This window comes from Egretta garzetta, unplaced genomic scaffold (genome assembly GCF_000687185.1).
Source record: "Egretta garzetta isolate BGI_Z169 unplaced genomic scaffold, ASM68718v1 scaffold8, whole genome shotgun sequence".
In the NCBI taxonomy this organism is placed as follows: Eukaryota; Metazoa; Chordata; class Aves; order Pelecaniformes; family Ardeidae; genus Egretta; species Egretta garzetta.
The window spans coordinates 3,677,250-3,693,016 of record NW_009260407.1 but is presented as its reverse complement, the minus strand read 5'-3'; the positions used below and the strand labels follow the sequence as shown (position 1 = coordinate 3,693,016).

Below are 15,767 nucleotides of genomic sequence, written 5' to 3'. Positions count from 1 at the left end.
AGGGAGCAGAGCCCCTGCCTCTCATGCTCCCACCACCACAAAGCAGGGAAGGGAGCAGCAAGGACGAGGAAAGCTGCTCAGGTAAGGGAGGAGGGCCAGGAGAAAGCAGGTATATGGAGCCCCAACATCTCCATGCAAAGCTCCATCTCTGCTTACTGCCCAGCACATGATGCTGCTTGTTCAAACCTGACGCTGGCATCAGAATAAGTTTCCTTCTGGGCTTTTCTGTGGCACTTGGTGCTTCGCCGACTGTACACCACCAATTTTAAGGTTAACAACCTCTTCGAACAACCCTGGGAAGTGAGGGGGCAGGCACCATCCCACTCTCCAGCTGAGGAGTGAGGGCTCAGAGAGATAAAAGCAGCTGATGGCTCTGCTGCACAATTAGAAACAGCTATCAGCTGCATCCTGCTGTGCTTGGTATGTTCAAAGGCTTCACCAAGAGCACCTGCAGCCCTCCACCCTCGGCTCCCAGGCAATTTAGGCCTCATCCTTGGAAGCCTGAAGCAGCCTCCCTGGCTGGAGGATCCCAACCAGCCCCACAGCAGGTCCTGGAAGATGTGGGGAGCCCCAGGAGGGGAAGGGGACAGGTGACACTGCTATCATGCAGTGCAGGTTGGTGCCATGAAGCCACGTGCAGAAGGAGGCCAGCTCTCACGCTAAGCCACTCTGAAAGCCCTTCGCTGCACGATTTGGTAACGTTTGGTTCACCTGCTTGCCTGGAGCACAGTTACAGGTAGCATGTTGCAAGAAAAGGGAAGCAGCATGTCAAGCTCACAGGTGTGTAAAGCCTTCGCACACCAGGCAGCAGCTTGCCTAAGGTCAAGTGATGGCTGGAGAGCACCCTCTGCACAGGGGCTTCAAGAGCTGGCTGAAATCCTCTTGTATACATGTCAGAAAAACCAGGGGTGAGTATGCCCAAAGAGGCTTGCCCCAAAAGTGCCAGGGGAAAGACTCTTCTCCTTTGCCACATTTGGGCAGCAACAGACATACCAAAGGCTGGAGAGGAAATGGGCTGGAGCTCTGAAAATGTTCCCTTAGGCGAGACCTGACTCGCCAGCCCCTTGGCAGTGGAGCTAAGGCAGAGTTGCAGCTCCTCACCAGCACAAACGCAGCCCCCTAAGATGCAAAAGTGGTGCTGAGCTCTGCAAGCCAGCACTTGCCATGCCTGCATCTCTGCAGCGACTGTCTCTGCATCACCTCTGCTACCTGGGTCCCTGCACAAGTGGCCTCGAAGGCATCTGCAGAGACTATTGCAAGACAATATAAAAATAGCCATCGCGCTGTTTCCTGACTGTAGTCAGCCCTGAAGATGAATAGTGCGTGTAGTACACGCTAGCGCAAGCAGATTTGCTTAGCATTGCTTTACATGGCATGGGTGCAGAGCTCCCCCCTACCTTCAGCTTCTGCCTTGAAGACCTCCTCCTCACCCAGGAGCATCACAGAGCTCATCTGGTGTTCATGTGGGCCCATTTGGGACAGCCACTGCCCTGTGGCAGCATGTGCTCCCCCACTTCCCACCAGCCACCCTGCCAAAAGGGATTTCCCTGCACGAGCAGCAAAGTCCTGTGTAGAGACAACGATGCTCAAAGCTGTAACAATGTCCCATCCCTTTCAGCTAAAATGTGCTCGACTTCTGATGTCCCCAAGCCTTCCTCACACCCTTTTCCACAGCAGCTTCAGACCCTTTTGTCTCCTGCTTGGTCTGGCAAAGGAAAAGGAGATTTAAACCACAGCTTGCAACTTGCCTCTGAAGGCTGCTCATGTGCTCTGAGCCCAGATAACCCTCCATCTTCTCTGAAGACACAGGAGAATATTTCCCTGTCATTAACCATCCCTTTCTTTCCTCAAGAATTCCTCGTACAGCTGTATTTCCCCCACCTTTTTATCCCCTTAAATTTTGAAACATGGGAAGCAAAACACACTCTGGCTGGTGTTCAGCAATAAGCTAGATAGAAGTGAGCTGAAACTTTGATTCTTAAATTAGAAAAACCCGAGTCAAGCCACTGAATGCTGCTCAGTAATGCACTGGAATACGCCAAGACGTCATTAACCATCCCTTTCTTTCCTCAAGAATTCCTCGTACAGCTGTATTTCCCCCACCTTTTTATCCCTTAAATTTTGAAACATGGGAAGCAAAACACACTCTGGCTGGTGTTCAGCAATAAGCTAGATAGAAGTGAGCTGAAACTTTGATTCTTAAATTAGAAAAACCCGAGTCAAGCCACTGAATGCTGCTCAGTAATGCACTGGAATACGCCAAGACGTCATTTACGACACACTCGATTGCTTCCTGCGATTTGGCTGATACAAAAGGCAGTGAATATGTGGCTGCCACATTGTGTTTTGCTTTGGTAGGCTGCAAGAAAAGAGGCGATTCGAAGAGATGAGAGAAACTACAGCTGGTTGGGAGCTTTTTTCATTGAAAGCTGCCAAATTTTTGAAACCAGAACTTTCACGGGAACAAATATGATTTCTGAGACTTCTTTTGGGAAGGTCCTTGAGGTCTGGAAAAGACTCCGCTGCTTGTTTTGACTGGAGCAATTAATAGCCCAGAACAGCCACTAACCTGCACCTGGGACTTTCTTACTGGGAAGGTGCCAATCTCAAGCCCAGGGGTTTCAGGCCCAGCCCAGCGGGACTCCCTCATAGCTGAGCTTCTGGGAGCTTCACGATTCCTCCCCTTGCTGTAGCAGAAAACAAATTGCCTTTTGGCCTCTGAGGGTGTTGTCTGAAAATACTTCTGCTGCATTTATGAAGACCTAATCAAGACAAAAAGTTTGCTGAAAGCCCTTGGAACGCACTATGTCCTTCTCCAATTTGCAAATACCGTTGCCACCTCTGCATGTGTTCAGAGCTACGCCAGGCTGCAGCAGAAAGAAATTACATTTCTTCTTATGGGGGACTACAAGCTCTGCATCGTAAGAAACATGCACAATGAAAGAGAAATGGGAATTGCAGAGATGCACGTCAGTATTATTGTTCCTGCCAAAAACTTGGGAAGATGCGCTTTATTTAGTCAACCCCACACCATGCTGCTGTTTTTCCACCACCTCCGCATCAACGTTTACAGAGCAGTCAAAAGGCCTTTGCTGGCTCAGGACAGATGGCGAGGGCAGTTCTCCTTCCAGCTGCTACATGTAAAGCCTCAGGAATAGACACATCCTGGATGGATGTTCATGGAAAAAGACGAAGGTACCACTAGAGAAAGCAATACCCTGGTAAAGATATCAGACTGGTCTCTGCCATGAGTTGCTGGGAATTTGTTGTTCAAATTTTGCCTCTTTTGCACTGAGAAGAATGAGAAAACTTTCAGGCTTTAATTTTACATGCACATATTTAAAAAACAGCATGTGTCTATGCCCTTATAGTCTGATCACTTACTTGGGATGACAGAAACTTCTGTTGAAGGCTCTTGACCAAATTCAGGAGGGAGTAACAGTAATCTAAGCTTTGGTCTCCCTCCCAACCCCTCAGGTTGCTGCCCTCATCACTTGGCTGCTTTCAGGTCAATGTTCTGCAGGTTTTACCTGGGCTTTCATAGGACATGAGGAATTGGTTTTGGCAGGACTTCAGTCAAACCTGTCTTGTTCTTGAGACCATTTTTACTGAAGAAGTATTTTCTGGGGTGGGCAGGGGAGGAGTCCCGTTTTCGGGAAGAATTTTAGATCAGAAGTGAGTGAGGTTTCCTCCCAGGTCAGCACCATGTTTGGTGGGGCCTGCGGGTTATCCAGCATCCCAGTGCGATGGATGCTGCCAACTAAGCCAGCTCCTAGGAGACATCATGCTGAGGCACTGCATCTCAAAACAAGACTTTCCCTGTTCACTTGAGTCAGTGAGGTGGAGCTGTGGCATCAGGTGGGGCTGGCGAGGTGTTGGACCCTCAGGGGGGCTGGAGGGCCCTTAGAGCCAAGGCAACTGCTCAGAGCCCACGTACTGAAACACACCCCAGGGTGACTAAGGGTTTATTGCACCAGTCTACCCTTCACACCCCACTGCCTATGCATTAGCACATGTGATCCTGCCTAGCTGTCAGCTGGCACAGGCAGCAAGAGCCCAGAGGCTCAGATGAGGATCCTCGGCTGGTTTCCACCCTCCACAATGAAGACCCCACTGCTGCAGTGAGGACATGTCCCCCGACCCATAGAGGGCCACAAAGACCCCCCCACGTCCCACCACACCATCAGCTTTGACAGCATCCAGCACAGCCCACCCAGAGATCACGCAGCACGGGGCAGCCAGGAGGAGGCTCCTGCTCACCCAACTCTTGAGCATGCAGTCAGCTGCAGCACACACAGCCCAGCCAGGAAAACTGGGAGGCACAAAAATGCAATACAGAGTCTGAGCAGCACCAACTTGGGCTGTCCTTTCACCCCCTGTGAATTAAGATTATGTGCAGGACATTGGTGTGATGAGCTACCGACAGGGACAGGACAGTTCCAGCCACAGCAGCTATAACTCATGCTCTGACTTGTCTTCTTGAGCATTAAATTAGTGCTACAGACAAAGTACAAAATTCCAGTTGCCTGCAGAGTCACAGTTGTTTCAGCACGGACTAGTGGCATCAGGCTCAGTCTTTGGCTCTCTACCAAAGCCACCAGCAGAAAGGACCAAATACACCAACACATGAGATGCAGAAATCTGGATGTTGAGACAGGTACCACAACCACGTTTAACACCAGAACAAGCCAGCTGGCCTGCTCAGGACTACACAAGACAGGTATGGCAGAGCAACTGCCTTCCAAAACATGCCTGGAAGCCCTACCCCAGATTAGCTGCTTGGCCATAGGGCAGCAGTTGGACAAGGCCACTTGCCTGATAACTATTGTTTTGCTGTTTGAGAACACATTAGCCTTTCGTAACATCCGTGGACATCCTGTCCTGAGCCTGCTGCAGTGCCAACGGGGTCAGTTGCACAGCCCAAGTCGGACATCCTGCCCAACGGATCTGCTGGAGACTTTCGGAAGCAATATTTTCCTCTCGGGGTCATCAGATCAGGTATTTCCAAGGAAATGATGATGCGCATCCTGTGTACAGGACTAGGTAGCCCTCCCTTCCCACAGACAGGCAGACTGGGGGTGGATAAGCACGTGAGCAGCACTGACATTGCTTTGGAGGCAGACGCTACCGTGCGGCCCCGGGTCCAAGCAAGGAGTGATTTCCAGCATCTCTCTAAGCAGAGGAGTGCTTGACTTGCCCTGGGAAGGACAAGGAGTGTCTCTCGGGTCTTCCAGTCATTCACTACCTTTGCCATCAGGAAGCTTTCTCTCATGCCTCCTTAAGTCTCCCTTCCTGCAGTTTGAACCCCTAACTTTCCAGTGGCTGCTGTGGGTAAAAGTAGGACAGATCGTTTCTTTTCTTCTTGCAGTAGCACTTGAGATGCTCAGAGGTCCTCCCCTCCTGCCTCAGCTTTCTCTGCACGCAGCTGCATTTGTAAGATGTTGCCATAAAATCCTGTGGCCTCCCTCCCCCCAAAGTCCAGACAGTACACAGTTTTCTTCCTGGCTCAAAAGGAGTTATTGGCCTTCTAGGGCTCTTTTCCAAAACCCAAAGAGATGTGGAACCTTTTAGATTTTTGGTTTCATCAGCAAGTGGGGGATTTATCTGGATACTTCTACACCTCTATTTCTTAGTGCATACAGGTATCATGCCACTGATCAGAACGTGATTCTGGCCCCCTCTTCCTGCCTCAGAAGCCAGCAGCCACCATTAAAGACAGCTGTAATAACTGCTAAATAAACACAGAAGCACGTCATGCCCCCAAAGCACTCACTGTTTACTCACTGTAAGGCTGGACCCGAGAGGAGGTGCCCATGGAGACCAGGAGACAAAACTAACAGCGTGAGGAGCGTGTTACTCAGCATCCTGCCCATTGCCTGAATGTGTTTTTTTGGTTTTTGACTGTGCAAGCCAGCTCAGCTCTTGTCAGCAACCAGCATGTGGGCAGTCTGTGCAGTGCCTCGGGTTGCCCATGTTACAAACGAGAAGGGGTTTTACAAATTGGAAGATAGTGCCGGCTGCAGGAGAGGCAGGAGGGGAAAGGTAGGAAATGTGCATGTGGCTCCCACCCATGTACTGAGCTGTTGTGGTAGGATCCCAGCCAGGAACAGCTTGGCTTTTTAAGCCAAATAAATTTTGTCTGTTAATTGTGAGAAAAACAATTGAAGTAGGCTGAACTTTTTTGGGGCGGGTTTTACAAATTGGAAGATAGTGCCGGCTGCAGGAGAGGCAGGAGGGGAAAGGTAGGAAATGTGCATGTGGCTCCCACCCATGTACTGAGCTGTTGTGGTAGGATCCCAGCCAGGAACAGCTTGGCTTTTTAAGCCAAATAAATTTTGTCTGTTAATTGTGAGAAAAACAATTGAAGTAGGCTGAACTTTTGGGGGGCTTTTTTTGTTTTGTTTGGGTTTTTTTTTTTTGCTTGGTTTTTTTTTGGAGGAGAAAAGTCACACACCAAGAAAGAAAAAAAGAAGGTTGGCTTACCAATCTCACCAGCTCCCTCCCCTTCAAGCTGGTGAAGGGAGCCTGGGCCATAGCTGCTACTCTCCCTTGCATAATCTCTCATCAGCGCAGATGGACACAACCCCCCTGCTGCTTTACCAAAAGCCTGATAGTGCCAACCACAACGTGTGGAGACATGTTGCTGCACAGATGCTCTCTGGCCTCCACCTGGTGCTCACGCTGGGACCCATCCTGGCCATCACCCTCTCAGCCACACGACCTCCCCTTGCACGTGCTGCAGCCAGGGATCATTGATCCGATCTGGCAAGCACCTCACGGAAAGGTGGCAAGAATAGAAAAAGGGTTCAATTGCCATGATGTTTGTTTAAATCTGCCCTCCTTTTCCCCCACTTAATTCTCAACAAGGTGGACAAAATCACACCAGTGTTGTTAACTTAGGTAGTGGTTACTCTGACTCTCCTCATCCTAAGGTAAGTATATGCCCTACATCGCTGCACATCCAACTTAACTGTGTATTGTACATCCACTGAAATGAATGCTTTGGTATTAAAAGGGTTGGTGGGAGCATTATTAGGAAGTTGATTTCCCAGAAGGGGATACGCCACTCCAAGCACATCTAAGAAGAGCACACGTGGATATTGGCACAGCTCAGACATGACTTGCAGAATGATTATGTTTTACATGTGAAAGTATGAAGTCCCATTTCAGTCACGTAACAACAAGCACTTACATATTACAGACGGTAGAAAGCACGGTAGTCGTCAGACACTTCCACACTCAACAAAAACACAGCAAAAAGAAATTGCCATTGCAGGCTGGGAATTTGGCTGATCTGACATCTACTCCATCACTGTCTTGACTCAGAGAAAAAGTCACGCTCCTACGTCAGGAGACCTGCAGGCTGCAGTATCTGCTTAAACAGGACTCAAAAACACTGGATGGGACTGGAGGTTTGTGTGAAATTGGGCTATTGTTCTGCTCATTAGTTACAGCTGTTTGCATTCAAACAGTTGGGGAGGAACAGTATTTAAAATCTGGCTATCGTAGCCAAAACATCACTGCAGAAATGAAAAGCAATGCTTTATTCCATTGCCTGAAATCCCAGCTTTTTTATAAAAACACAATATAGTTCCTTAAATAAAGAGAAAAAAAAAAAAAACAAAAAAACCCCACAGCCTGTGAAAGCCCCTGCAGGGATGCGTAGAGGGGGGGGAAGGGGGGGATTTTTTTTGGTTTTTTTTTTTTTCCCCCCCAAAAAAAATCCAAATTTGCAAAAAACAAAGGTATGAAGGGGGAAAAAAAAAAAAAAAAAAAAAAAAAGACAAAATACCCCCAGCCTGTGAAAGCCCCTGCAGGGATGCGTAGAGGGTGTGGAAGGAGGAGACAGCAGGAAAGAGCACTTTTACTGCAATGCCCCATCTCCTTGACTCTCACTGGGCTGACTCCCTGACCTGAGCAGAGGCACTCCGCGTTGCATGCCAGTGTCTGCAGGAAGAATCAGGCCCTCTTAATTCCTTACCTGGCAGCTCTAGAAACGACACAAACGCTTCGGGAAGCAGTAAGCCCAGTCTTGGCTCGCGAGTCATAAACCTAAAAACTGCCAAGAGACACGCACACACACAAATATGTTGGCTGCAGAGTACTGCTGGCTAACCCTGCTTTTCAAAATGAGTTTGAATAAATAAAAATGAGAGGAAAGAAGCAAAGCCGTAGAAGAAAACAAACTGCCCCACTTCCGCACAATATTTCCATGAAGCTCATCCTTTCAGCAGCCGTGGCCACCAACTCGGAGCCATTTTCACCCAAGGGAATGACTCAGAGACCAGCCTATTGCCACACGCACCCAAATTTAATAATTTTCATGTGCTCTTTGCTTAGTCCCCTCTGCTTACCAACAAAAGAAAATATCTTTAAGCTCTTTCGTTCCCTGAAGAGTTCGTAAACTAAATGCTGGGAAGAAAAATTCTGGAAAGACTCAATGGGATAAGAGCGATGCAAGATGCACTGCTGTAGCAGAAGTACCAAACACACGTTAAGGCTGTGAAGCCACGTGGTTTTCATTTGGGATGTGTGGGATGAACACATAGGCTTGCTTCCTTTACAACATAAGCACAACAAAGGGAGGCTTTGTTTCAAAGCCAAGGGGCAGCCTCTCCGCACACTTGAAGGCTAAGTTACAACGTAATGGGAACTGTGAGTCACAGCTGTGGGGCCCCTGCTCACAGGCACAAAAATCCCCTCTGCTGCAGCAGGCAAAGGAGCTCAGCTTAGCAAGGAGCAAAGGCAGCTTCCAGTTCCGCATGCAGCAAATACACGGCTGAGCTGAGAGCACGTGTCATGGATGACTTACGATGCAAACACGTCCCCCTTTCAGCTGACGTTTCTTCCTGTAACTCCTTCAGAGCTCGAGATCATAACCCTGCACTCGTTCCAAGAGCATGAAGCACCTATGGCTCAGCAGGGAGGCGGGATGGGCATCAGCCAAGCACCTTCAGACCATCTTTTGACTTTGGCTGCAGAAGAGTGTGGCCACCATGCTTAAACTGAGCATAGCCAGCTCGCCAGGTAGGACCGCGGTAGAGCTCTATGCCCTTAAGTCACCTAGCATGCCAGATAATTTCTGTCACTGTGTGTTACAGTAGAGGAGGGTCAGCTGATGGATTCCAGCTACCCAAAATACAGACACCCATCTTATCCTTGCCCCTACTAGCCTGGGAGAAAAAGATAAGGGTCTTCTTCAATTATCATGAATGGGTTGCAATCTGCAGTGCCGAAGTGGCTGTGCTGCAGAAAAATCAAAATGTTTTCTCTCACATTTCCAACAGTCCCAAGGTATTTGGCTGCTAAATCTCCAGAGGCCTTTAGAAATCAAACTCTCATCTGAAACCAGTGGCAGTCAGGTAACTGAATATCCAAGAGGAAATGGCTTAGCATCTAAGCATTTTGGGAGCAGATGCACATGCAAGCACAAGGCCCTCTGGGAAGCACCATACCGTGGACATCAAGAGTCACAGTTTAAGCCTGAGAACATCTTAGCTCCATCTCTGGTATGTATTAATATTCCTCAAGAGCTTAAAAAAATAGGGAAGAGTCTGAAAAAGCAATATAGTCTCCCCCCTCTGTCTACATGCATGGCCTACACTGCGCCTGGATGGTTTCCCACCTGGTGCATCCTGGATGGTCTCTGTCTACTTTGTTCTAAAAAGCTTCCAGCAAATCTCTCTCTCCACCTCCCAAGGCAGTCTAGACTACTGCTTAACTACCTCTACCTGCAGGGAAGTCTCCTTTGCTTTCTCCAAAACAAGCTGTAAGCCCTGCTGGGATTCCAGCACATACAGACAGTATCTTGTCTTTGGGAGCTACTTCCCTCCCTGCAGGCAGCGTGGGAACCATTTGCCCCCACTCCTCATCAGGTGCTCACTGAGCATCACTAAATCCTTTGCAATTTGGAAGAACTGAAAGCAAGGCACTCTGAAGCTGATTTTCATTTTCTTCATTTGGGTTTGACCGCAAACTCTACCTTTTCAATTGGCAGTGCCCATGATTCCTTGATGCAACCCAAAGATGCAGTTGGTTACACAGGCAGTTCAGCTGACACCGTATAGTTAATGTCACTTCTTGCTTAGGCACAAGAACCTTCTCTATGTGCTCTTCCCCCTGGTTTCGAAAGCAAAGGAACAGTGCATTTTCCTTTGCCAGGCAACTGAAATAACCAATATGAATTGGAGACTGTGCCTAACAGGGCTTGAATTCTGCAACAGTTGGCCTCACTGGTGCTCATCCTTGCCAACACCACGCTCGGTTTTTCCAAGCCACATGCATGGCAGTGGGGTGCATCAGATGTTTTCCCTGTAAATGCTGAAAAAGCATCTCTGCCTTGAGGCAAATATCACTGATATAAATAATGTGCTAGATCAGCCAGAAAAACCTGCCTCTGGAAGAGGGATAATAATGAAAGATGGTGCAGGTAAAGGAAAAAGAGAAAGAGCTTCATTTACACACAGAAGGATGGCAAGGGGCCAGCTCTCACAGCTTTGATCAGGGCTGGCTGGAGGAACATGCCAGGGAACGCTGTGAGCTGAGCTTTGCTAGAGCAGAGCAGCCGTTTGAACTGGCTGGGATGGGAAGAGGGGGACAGACACCACCCAACACAGATCCAGAATAAATGAGAAAAAGAAAAAAAAATAAATCACATGGAGTACATGAAGTAACAGGTACTCAGAGCTGTAGCTGGACACTGTGGCAGCCAGGACTGCTGCTCTGGCAGCTCCCTCTGCCCTCAGCTCTCATTCTTCCCTTCCCACCACTGCTACCTGCAGAGCCTCCTGTCACACGCTTGCAGAGTGGCACTGCCAGGCGTCTGGCATCATTTCACCCGGCACTTGTACTTTCAGCAGGTTTCTCAGGGGTTTTTGTACAAACATGAAAACTCTACATATTGCCAACTTGTAAAAGCCACTATTTCCCTTCAATCCGGCTGCCTCTGCTGTCGCCTCTGATCATCAGGAGGTTGCCCAGGCACCTCCAGGCCTTCACTCTCCCTCTAACACCTGGAAGAGGGGGGATCTAGTGCTTTCCTAGTCTGGGTAAAGTACCTCTGGCAAGATCTCCTGCATAGCAGCAAATGCAGCAGTAGCTGCTGTCAGCAAAGCTTGGACCTGTTGGTTCCCTTCTGCCATCACTCCCTGACTAGACCCCAACTGTACCAAGCAGTCAGATAAAAGCCATTTTATACTGAATGCCAAAAGAGAGGCTTTTAACACTGATCTTCTAAACAGAAGCCATTTCCAAATTAAACCTTCACAATATTGCTACTTTTGCTTTGCAAGTGTTGTCTGACCCTCGCTGCTGGAAGCGTTTACTAAAATATGAGCCACACCACTTTCCTTCCGGCGTTCCTGCTGCAAGGCTCAAGATCTCCCAGTGAGCACCCATCAAGAGGCTTTTATGATCACATCAAATCTGGAAGGAATAATGACCCCCGAAGCACTTACCTGCTACACAACTTTGCAGGTGCTCATTAAACTTCACATTACTGCTACCACCGTGATGCGGAGAAGACCGTATGCAGTCACGCACTGCTGAAGCACAGCCAGGAAGTCTGCAAAACACAAAAAGAACGAATGAGGAAGTTCAAGGCCAAAGATGGGTACCTAATGCAGTTATCTAAATTAGGGATTGATTAAAAGAGAGATTAACCCTCCCCCTTACCTAATAAAATGATCATAAAAGCTCAAGAGACCAGAAATAACCAGCTTTGAAGTGATCAGGGAAGAGTTAAAAATGTTGCTTCTCCCATGGGAAAGCGTGTAAATTGCACTGGGGGTCTGTCAGCGATGCAGACCTACCAGCAAGCGAGGACCTCCCTCCTCTCACTCCATCCTCATCCACCAGCCCTCTCCTTTTAAAATGGATTACGGTCAAATTAGCAGCTGCGTAAATGCAAGGGCTGGGACAGTTTTGGCTGGGACAGTTTTGTCTGGGATGGCTTTGTCTCAGAAAAGGCATCCAGCTGCTGTAAGCAGCTTGCAAGGTAGATATGCTTGTTTGGGAAGCTGGGTTCAGAGAGCCACTGTGAGAAACAGAAAACGCAGGAGAAGAGGCAGGAAATAAGTTTAAGAGAATACAGGAAGATGCAAAACACAACCGCAAAAGATAAACTACCATATTCTAGAAGAGAGAAGTTGAGAAATTTTAAGTGAAACAGGAAACAAAGCGAAGCCCTCCGAGGCGAAGCCGGAGTGGATGGGCCTGACAAGCTGGCTGCAGGCGGCCAAAGGAGACCTTACCCGGCTGCGCACAAGCAGGCGGGGGAGCAGGAAGCCACTGCCCTCCTTACCAGCCATGATAGCCACTTCAGACCCTCTGCCTCAATCCAAAGGATGATGAAATCATGAACAGCCCTTCCGTGGGCTGAGCTGGGCTTTGGATCTGGGTCCTTTACGGGCTCGGTAAGGGGTCGACCCGTCCTTGCTCTCCTGAACCCCTTCACTTCAGCAGCCGTTGGGGAGGGGATGGCCCAGCCCCCCCTCCTCCCACGTACCTGCTCTGACCAAACCATCTGTACAGTTTCACTTCTCCGTTTCCGTCTTCAACTGCGAGGCCAAATTGGGCAAAGGGGCTCTGCCCTGCAGGGCTGCTTGTGCCGCTGCTCAACCAGCGCCACAACGCTACCAGCAGCAGCACAGGCTGCCCAGCACAGGAGTGAGACACCCCAGTCCCAAAAGGGCTGGATCCAGACTGTAATATCCTAGTGGATGTTTGCTGGCCCTCAGGGCTTGCACTGCCTGATCGCGTGGTGGCTCAGGGCCAGGTAGGTACAGCAGGCGCTTCTGCCTGGAGGGAAGGAGCCATGAAATGCCGTGCAGGAACTGCTGCTGCGGGACCTACGCGCTCTCACTTGTTAAAATAATTTTTAAATGTCAAAAGTCAGAGTTTAAGTCAGGGTCTCCCTCCACTGTATGTGTATAGATGTTGGAGAGACCTTGACTGAACCTTAGGGGACGGTCTAAGGTCACTACAAGAAGGTCCCTCCCAGTAGCGGGTGCTGCGCTGCATCTTCACACGCTGGCACAAACCTTCTCTCACTCCCTCGGAGGCAGTCTGAGCAACACAGCAGTGTTTGTTGTGGGTCAGCCCTATACAAGAACCTCCTCTCCACGCCAGAAATCAGACCTGCCCCCGCTCCACTGAAGCTGAGCAGCTACTCTGGCCTTCAGGTCATGGCATAAAAGCTGTTTGTTTTGCCGAGCCGCCGGTCAAGGTCGGCTCAGCCAACTTCGCATGGCCCACATGTGCATGGAAATCAAGACAAGCTAAAAAAATCCAAACCAAATAAGAACCCTGTTGCAGCTGTACCCCGGACCACTCTCCATCCCTCAAGCTGCTTGAAGCTTGGCTACCTGCCTCCCTTCCTATTGCCCATGCTGAGGGGTGAACGGGCAAGAGGTTTTGCTTACACAGCTGAGCCCACATCCCTCCAAAACCTGGAATTCATGGTCAGGCACACGACGATGCCGCACAGCGCACACCCTGGCCACACTCCCTCCTTCCCTCCCTCCTGAAAACCAGAGTCTCTACCTCTCTCTGCCACTCAGCAATTATATGTGCTGATGGAAAGTATGCTGCCTGGCAGCAAACCTGCTTTTTCCCAGTGTAAATGGATTATAATAGCACTTGGGAGAGAAAAAGCTGGCCCACCCAACAGCCCATTTTAAAGGGGATCTGAGGGAGCAAGCCAGGAGCCTTTTTTCCAGCTCCCTTCTCCATTGCACCATTGCTACGGATGGTAATTGCCATTGCAATTCTGCAGAGCAGAGCCTGCAGGACAGGACAGGACAGGACAGCAAGGAGACTCATGCAGACTCATCTTTATCAGTGCTTCTCAGAAAACTGCTTCTTAATGTTCATCTTGTTGACAGAGGCTGAATTTAGGTTAAATTTTGCCAGGACAGTTGTTTTTAGAGGGGATGCAGATGTGGCAGGAGAAAGAATACAACTAGAAAAATAAACCACCCCTTTTGCTGTGTACCTGTTGCACTCAGGGAACTGATTTAAGCTATTGTCAAACTAAAAAAAAAAAATAGCACGCCACAATGCAATCCACTAAGTGCATTTCCTGATCATTAAATTATTTGCAAGGCGAGCTCCAAGGTTCTGAAACAAAAGTCAACAGGTAAACAGTCGCAAAAGCGAGCCTAAAATTGTCCTTATGAAAACCATATAGTTTCTGCTTAAAAAACAAACTCAAAAATTAGTTAGATCTGCTCATGGAACACCAGTGTTAGATTTCTGTGGGTCAGATTCCCTCCCCCTGTTACTCATTGCCACGTAAGGAGGATCACAATCACCGGCATCCCTCTGAGACCGCCATGCAGCAGAGGCACACGGGAGCCCTTATTGCCGTGGAGAGAACCAACAAAAACCAAAAGGGGAGCAGGACTTGCAGCTTTGGCAGCGCCAGTCATCAGAATGGGCCTGAAACAATCACTTGGGAAAAGCAAAGTCCTCCAGTTCCTGACCAGGGCTATTTAGTCTGACTTGGGGCAGGGTGGAGGAGTAGGAAAGAAAAGAAAAAAAAAAAAAAAAAAAAGGGGCTGTTCTTCATATATTGTAATGCTCCAAGCAGTAAAAGAGGAAGACAGGTGGGGAGGGTCCAACACCTGAGCTCTTGATCAGCAGGTACAATGCCTTTGGTATGCACAGGTCGCTTCTCCCTTGCAGATGCTGCTGGTGCAAACACAGATCACTGCATTCTGCACACCTGAGCCATGCAAGAAAGGTGTCATCTACTAGCTGGGAGGCAAGCAGCCCTCAGGGCTGACCCCAGGCCTGACGCTGGCTCTCTGACCTTTGGCAAATCAATTCACCTCTCCACATCCGTGGCAATCATACTAAATATGTGCATTTCCCACCGGGGAGCAGCGTGAAGCGTCTATTGTGCTGAAAACAAGATAAAAGAGGCGGCTTTAAGTTTCCATTCCTAATTTCCATGCTTTGCTTTTCCTCAAGGTCTGAAGAAACCCCTCTCAAGTATATTAAACTGGGACCAGCAGGTTTTAAAAGCAGATGTTTATGAAGGTAGACAGAGTAATTCAAGAGAATTACTTGAGTCAGAGCTGCAGAAGAGCATTACCATCCCCACCAAACCAAACTCAAAAACGTCACCAACCAACCGTGCCACACTACAGCTGCTCTCCTGCCCAAATGCTGCTGCCTGGCAGCTCAGGTCCTTGCCTGGCAGCTCAGGTCAAACGCTCACGCCTGAAGGAGACGTGCTGGGTTTGGGCCTATAGCACTCATTAAAAGCACATTAATAGTAATGTTTGCTTAGAGACGCTGCTGGAACTCATCTTGCCTGACCACAAAACAAACACCAATAGCAACATGTCCTATTTTCCTGAAGGATTTGATAAGGCAGTTCCCAAGAGAACCGCTTCAGTGGGAGATTGCCAAGCTGAAGATGCAAAGGCCACTGAGGCTCCGGTTCTGTGTGTCAGTTTTGCAGCCCACAACTTCCAGTATCCCAGTCCTGACTCATTCCAATTTGAGCTACAAATACCTACTGGCCATCTTCAAAAAGATGCCCGCACACATGAACAGGAGCTCTACTAACACCATCGCTCCTTCTCTCTGTACTCATCAGAGAGATGTGCTGGGTCTCGGAAGAAAGGGAAAAAAGTTTTGTAGCAAGCTAAGCCCGAGCCACCTACTACCGAACACGCAAAGCTCAATGATGCGTTTTGCATGGTCTGGACATGCCCGAGATCACCACTGCCCCTGCGGGCCGCCCGCCTGCGGGGCCT

The 15,767-nt window shown here is 49.0% G+C and overlaps 1 protein-coding gene across 5 annotated transcripts in view; it reads right to left on the bottom strand.

The window, feature by feature from the left end:
• Positions 1-15,767, bottom strand: part of LOC104130425 (inositol 1,4,5-trisphosphate receptor interacting protein) — a 26,851-nt gene that overhangs the window by 8,111 nt on the left and 2,973 nt on the right. For 3 of the 5 annotated variants that reach the window (XM_035898964.1, XM_009643469.2, XM_035898967.1), the window contains exon 2: positions 11,457-11,563. The gene's annotated coding sequence lies outside the window, so the exon portion shown is untranslated. Of the gene's footprint in view, positions 1-11,456; positions 11,564-11,810; positions 11,834-12,301; positions 12,325-15,767 lie in introns of those variants that run through there. The other 2 variants (XM_035898966.1, XM_035898965.1) reach the window with 2 other exon arrangements.